Here is a 7,324-nt window from a genome sequence, read left to right as displayed (position 1 = left end):
TCAGCTTTAACCGGGCGGGGTTGGACAACTCATGTGAGCAGTGACCAAACCCATGGTTTAGGCACAGGTGGTTCTGTTGACAATTTCAACTAGCAGTCTCCCTTACCCACGCGGTTTTGCACTTGTTGTTCACATGCCACCGACCCTTCGTGGTTCCACTGCAGTTAGGGTGGTAGTCAACTGACTATGGTTTACTCTACCTCTGGTTTATTCACATGCCTTATATCCCGACGCAATTACAGTAACCTTCGCAATTTCGAAGATCCCAACAGTCAACCAACATAGTAGTCACATGTCCCCCAACATGGGTTCGCAATGATTGAGGGTGTGGTCTACTCCAACAGCTAGTAACCTGTCTGTTAACCTCTGTTTGTCTGCTCACATGGTGACTGCTACAGTCATCTCCTCATGCGGTTAGGACCGTAGTTAACTTCAAAGCAGGCATTTTACACCTCTGATGACATGATCCCGTTGTGGTTAGAGTCTCCATGCGGTCTAGCTCTTGTGGTTAAGACTGTTTTATTTTATTTTTTTGCAATGTTTTACAATGTGGTTAGGCTGAGAGCTATTAGGTTAGGGTTTTAGGTCATATAACTTAGCTTTTAGGCAATGTATTCTTTTAATACATAGTTGCATTGTATGATGATAGGTTTAAGGTTTTAGGACTTAGGCTAATGCATTAGGCTTAAAGCTTAGATTTAGGATTTAGTACATAGATTAGGGTTTAATAACTCAAATTTAGCAACCCTTGTACAATCTTTCATCACTAAGCGACATTAACAATATTTGTCACATGATGATGTACTAATGCATATTGTCGACACAAACCACAGTTACGATGACAACCTAACGATATCGATCCTTTTCCATCAACGACACATGTGTCAACATCGAACCTCTACAATGGAAAACACAACCATGTCGACACGTACTCCTGCGAGTCGAACGAAAAGACACATGTCGTCGACCAATCGTGGTGAAACTGTCGATGAACATAAGCTGACATTCAGGTACAAACCCATATCAACTAAATGCCATGAAAACTTATTACTTGAAAAACATGATCCATAATCAACACTGTCGAACTGTCGAAGCCGAACTGAAGTGATGACAACACTAAACACTGATGACGATGGTGAGTTCCAGTATTGTAGCAATAATGCTACAACTCTTGGGGCTTCCTGTCTCTCATTTTATCAACCCGGTAGTTCGTACAAACTTGGAAGCGACGGTGCTATATGCACAAGTACTAGCTCTTGTCGCAGCTGTCACTTGGTTAGCTGGCACAAGTCCGCTAGGGCTCAAGCCAACTTCTATAGGCTCTCAGAAGAAGCTTGCTAATTGATGGACGAAAGCTATTCTCAAAGGAAAACTACTCTACTTGACAAAATGGATTGAAAGCAAATCAAAGCATGTAAACCTAGGAAACCCTAATTTAACTAGTCTAACCTCTATAATGCAAAGAATGTGAATGAAACCTCTACCAATGCTGTTGTTACCTCTAATAAGTGAAAATGCATGGATCTAAGCTGCTTGCATCATAAAAGACATGTTTTTGTATTTTTCCTTTAAGTGTATGGAATGATTGTGATTGAGTGCTAATTAGGGTTTGGTTGTGCAGATGGGATGGAGAAGGAAGCAAAGCGTGGGACAGGTTGGGGAGGCTAGGAGAGGTCCCTAGGGATCCTTAGCATCCATCCACAGAGGTTCCTCGCATTCAGATGCTCAGCAACCGAGTGAGTGGCCTCCTACAGGATGTCTGCAGGGGATCCTACAGGATACTCTGGTTTCTACAGGATGTCTACAAACGGCTATAGGATGACCTACCGTGAGTGTTTGGCGTGATGGAGGAGTGATGAAATGGTAGGGGGAGATGTGTAAGGTAGGAATGAGGCTGGTGATGGCTCAGAAGTGGAAGAATAGGATGGGAAGTGAGTGTAGGTTGTAGGTTGGAAGGTAAAGGGCTATGTCAACGAAAGGGCTAGAGAATGAAGTTACGTGAGGAGTGAAAGACTTTGGGAGATAACAGAGCGGAACAGAGGGCAAAGATGTGTTTGCATGCGTGATCAAGATGGAGGAGAAGGTAATGGAACGAGAGAGAGCAGTGTAAGTGAAACAAATGCTTATGATTGTCACCAAACCAAAAATGCATTAACCTAAACTACCTGTGCTTGTAAATTCAATGAACAGCAATCCAAAACGCGAAGGAGAATGTGCATGAAGTTGTGATGAAGGAGTGTGGTGCAGGTGTGAATCATGTGGAAGCATCTAACATAACGTGACTGTGTTTGCAGCAATCATGAAATAAAGAAATGTGTATTTTTGTGGCTGGTATAGGCTGCACTCCAATCTCCAAACGGAGATGGCAGTGGAGACTTCCTCAACCTTTTTTGCTGGAGCTCCAATGTATTATCAACCTACTAATCTAACTAAACAACCGAAAGCAATTCAACCATAAACCAGTCCTATCTATGCTCATGAAAAAGACTAATTCAACAACCTGTAATTCAAATTGCATGTGAAAATGAAAACTCAGAGTGCTGAAACGAAATGCAAACAACACTACAGCAGAGGGGATCTATGGCTCTCAGGTTGGGCCCTAACCTGAGAGCTATAGTCTCCTTAAGAAAACTCAGAGCTAGATCAAAATCTGCCTTCTTTATTCATAATCTGATGTCATGCCAAATTGGCTTACAAAAAGGAACAAAAACTGAGCTGTGCTCCAAAATTACAATAGTAGTGCGAAAGTTTCAACAACCTATCAAAGGCTACGGCCTCTATACTTATGCAAAACAGTGATCCAACAAGTGTCCTTGATTTTAGGAGCTCGGCTGTCCAACTAGAGTTTAACTGCTGATCCTGTAGGACAGTCATAAGTGTTGTTCCTGTAGAACAGTTGTAACTGTTGTTCCTGTAGAACAGCTGGCTGCTTCTAAGCTCGGAGGGGAGATGGATTGGAGCTCGGAGTTCTTGGTGGGAATCACGAGGAATGTCCCCAAGACCGTGGTCATCCTCTCCTAAAAACCAGCAGTGCCACCTCGTTGTCTCCTTGTCTCCTTTTTCGTTGTCTTTTGCTCCCTTTTAATGCCAAAACCTGGAATCATAATGCATTAGTCACGTAGATAGAGTGCCTACCCTTCTTCCTACAAACAACATGAACAAACTAAGAAATGCATGCATAAGCAATAAAATATGAATGGTTTGAGCAAGTATAATAGGCCAAAATGAGCCCAAATTGTACCAAAATTGGGGCTCATCATCACCCCCCAGCTGAACCATTTGCTCATCCTTGAGCAACCTTGCTCCTGCTCCTTGTCCTTGGCTGAGGACTCGGGACCGGAGCAGGCTCTTTCTTTTCTGCTTTTGATGGCCCTGCCTCCTCAGCCCTTGGTGGTGACGAGGGTGATGCTTCCTTCCCCTTTCCTATTTCCTTGAGTCGGGCTTCGGAAGGCGACTAGCCTATCTTTCGTGTCCAGGAAGTTATTTTTGGGCTCCCCTTTTCGGGGGTGGCTGATGTTTTAGAGGGGGTCCTTGCACTGGGTGAAGTAGGGACATCCCATGAAGTGGTTTGGCTACTGGGTGGAGGCTGTGGCTTGCCCGTGGTCATCCTCTTGCTTCTCCTGGCTTCAGATGGTAGAGGGGTCTCCCTCTCCCTTTTCTCTTTCGGTTTTGGAGGTGTGCTGAGGGCAGCCAGTGCCGCTGCTGCCTCCTTTTCGAGAATGTCAGCCTTCTCTTTCCTGCGTTTTGCTCTCTCAGAGCTCCTTGTAGAGGGCCCCTCCTTTTCAGATTTCGGGCTTCCTGTGGAAGACCCTGCTTTGCCCGCTTCCGGGCCTCCTGTAGAAGATTCTTTCTTTGTCTTCGGACTCTCTGCAGGAGGCTGTTTCTCAATGACTTTTGGGCCTCTTGTATAAGCCCCTCTTTCCAATCTCGGGCTTCTTGTAGAAGCCCCTGTCTCTGTCTTCGGGCTTCCTGTAGAAGCCTGTGGTTGCACTTTCGGGCTTCCTGTAGAAGCCTTTGTCTCTGTTTTTGGGCTTCCTGTAGAAGCCTGTTCTCCAACGATTTTCTGGCTTCCTGTAGAAGCCTTGGTCTTTGCTCTTGGGCTTCCTGTAGAAGCCTGCTCCTTACTGATCTTCGGGCTTCCTGTAGAAGCCTTTGTCTTTGTTTTCGGGCTTCCTGTAGAAGCCTGTGTTTGTGTTTTCGGGCTTCCTGTAGAAGCCAGTTTTTGCTTTCCTGTAGACACCGGTGTCTCCACTTCCGCTTGCTTGCCTGCTGGAGTTTTGCTTTTTGCTTTTGTTGCAGGTGCTGTTGAGGTACTTGGGCTGACGTGGGCCACCTCTGCTTTGTCCATTCTGCTCTTCATCCTTTTTTCCCTTGCTGACAGGATAGGTGTGCCACCCTTTTCTTCGTCCTTCTTTTCTTCAGCCACTGCTTCCTTGTCTTCACTGCTGGAGGAGCCACGATCTTCGATCAACATTTTAATGTAACCATCTCGTGTTAGATTCATAAATGACTCCCAGGAGAGGGGAACTTTATACGAGTGCAGTGCATCCTCCACAAGCAATTTTATTAACCCATGGTGGGCTATCTGATCAGGTATACCCTCTCGTAGCTTTGTAGCACACTCCATTAAGGACTGCAGGAGATAATAAGGGATGCTCAGCTTTTGTTCTATAGGAAGGTCAATTCGGTGCCTCAACTCAGTGAGTAACCGAAAGTGGTATGCATACACGATGCTGAACCGGCCTTCACAAGTAATATATTTCATGATTTGCAAACTGACTTCATTCCAAGGTGGTGATAAACTCGTTCTTCTTACCCCGTTTTTATCCTCCGAGAATTCTTCCTCAGGTGGAAAGAATTATTTCTTTGCTTGCTGGCTCTGCTTCCGCTCTTCTTTATCCCACGGCAGACCCATGGGCAGTTCTGTGATTTGACTTATATGCTATGGGGTGAGTTGGAGGCTGAGACCTCTGAAGCTTACTGTGGCCAGTGTCTGGGATTTAGGCTTCAATGCCTGCAAGAATTCCTCGGCTACTTCATCATCGTAGCCCTGCAGCTTATCACAAAAAGGCATTCATTGTGCTCTGGTGAAGAGCTCTACCACTGCGGGATTTCTCCTTAATTTGGTGGAATCTGTGGGTTCTCGCCTGATAAATCCACCCGGCATGATGACACAATTTTCTTAATCGGAGGTGGTGATGGTGGAAGAGAGTTTAGTTTCAGTGACAGAGTGCAGAACAATGTGTATAACCCACGAAAATTTTACAACACAATCTAACCACGCAACGATCCTGTAGAATTGCAGTATGGGCACACAGACAGCAATTTGTCTACTTTCTCATTTACCTAGACAGTAACTGACAATCCTACCACCTTAAATGAGCAATTGCATGAGGATTCCAGGGTTACCTCATTACTCGGACACCTTTTTTTTACGTGAACACCCGCGTTCCTGTAGAAGACTGCGTTCCTGTAGAAACTGTTCCTGTAGGAGCAGTATGCAAACTTTGTGGAGGACTGCAATTGGACTGCGGTTGAGGTGCGCTTCATCGGTGTTCTGGTAGCCGAAAGCTTGGTGTATCAACGTGTCGAGGAAATCAGAAGAGCCACTCAAGTTCGAAGTGGTGGTTGATTGAATGCATGTCAAAATCTAGCCGATTAGATTTTGAATCGGCGCGATCCGTGGCGCGGGGGACAGCTCATCCCCAACTGGACCGTTGAGCGACGTCATCAACCACTCACTGGCATATTCACTTGCTGCCGCTATCATTCCCACAGATCTGTCGCTGCCTTTTTCTGCTGAACTCATTCCCACGGATTCTCACGTGTGTGCTGCTGATTTTTTCGTCGTGGCTGCCACCCGATCATCCGACTATACCATAACTAGCTGACGTGGCTAGTCAACTGGCCATACGACTGCTCAACCATTCACTCTTACGCCATGCAAACAAATCAAAGTAATATTCATGCGATTTGATGGAGAGAAGGTTGAGACACTTACCTGCGCGCGTCTGCACACGATTTTCAGTTTTTGGACGACGGATCTACCTGCTGTACGCAGCTTACACAGACCCGGAGGCTCATGGTTACAGGTTGCTGATGCTGGAGTGGATGGTTTTGCTTTCATGCACCCGCATTTCATCTCGGATGGCGGTGCTGTGGAGGGTATTCACTCGAGCAGGTTGAACTGTTACAGGATCCCCGCGAGGGGTCTCGTCACAGTCCTTTCTCCTTGGGTGCATGCTGCACGCTGGCGGTTCTGGCTTCTCGATCACGATCCCAGCGCTCTTGATGCATATGGTATGAGATCTCGTCATTTGTTACCTTTGGAAATGGCTTGCCCGCGATAACTCATCGATTTTCTTTATGGGTGCAGGGACTTGGCCGCATGTCGACACGGGTGGTGGAGCAAGGTAACAGCGTCGTGCATGGGCCCAAAAGAGGCTTGCATGCGTCCACACCAACCCATAGTCATCAGATCTGCTCATGAAACGCATTCTGGGCCGTTCTGAGCTTCTACAGGAAGTTTCCTGTAGAAATATAGAGCTTCCTGTAGACAGGCAGCTCTTCCTGTAGAAATTTTCACCTTCCTGTAGAAACTCGCACCTTCCTGTAGAAAATCTGTGTCTTCCTGTAGGAGACTCAATTTATAATGAAAGTGCATATACCTTGAAGAACATAAGCATTCTTGGAGGAGGTGCTGGTGAGGTGTCCCGGCTGCATGATAAGGACTTTTGGCCTTGAGTTCAGAGGCTTCCTCTCCTCCATAGAACACCTGCAATCTGCATGCAAATTTCACATAATGACTTATTGATCTTGTATTTTTTCTTTTTTTTTGCTTTTTTTTTCCTTTTTTTTTTTTGAAAGATAGCAGGGGCGCCTCAATGAGGTTTTCACCCCTACCACCTGCCTTAAGCGCCTCAGAGAGGTTTTCACTCAAGGATCTTTATCTCTTTTTTTTTTTTTTTGAAAGATAGCAGGGGCGCCTCAATGAGGTTTTCACCCCTACCACCTGCCTTGGGCGCCTCAGAGAGGTTTTCACCCAAGGATCTTTATTATTTATTTATTTTTTTTTTATTTTTATTTTTTTTAGATTCTTCAGGGTGTGCCCAAAGCAGGGGCAGGACCCTTCTCTATGACCAATACTGCCTTCTCCATTGTTTTGATGAACTCTTGTCTTGAGGGAGGCTTCCTGTAGATCTTCAATCGATGCCCATTGACAAGCATGGGAATGGCTTCCTCGTCAATGGTTCGAATGAGGACAGATCCATTGTCATGACACTTTTCCACTGAATATGGTCCCAGCCATCTGGTTCTCAACTGC

The sequence above is a fragment of the Pinus tabuliformis genome, chromosome 9, assembly GCF_031772625.1.
Source record: "Pinus tabuliformis cultivar Carrire ecotype Pingquan chromosome 9, CPIR1, whole genome shotgun sequence".
Taxonomy (NCBI): domain Eukaryota; kingdom Viridiplantae; phylum Streptophyta; class Pinopsida; order Pinales; family Pinaceae; genus Pinus; species Pinus tabuliformis.
The sequence above is the reverse complement of the archived record's forward strand: the minus strand, read 5'-3'. Positions refer to the sequence as shown.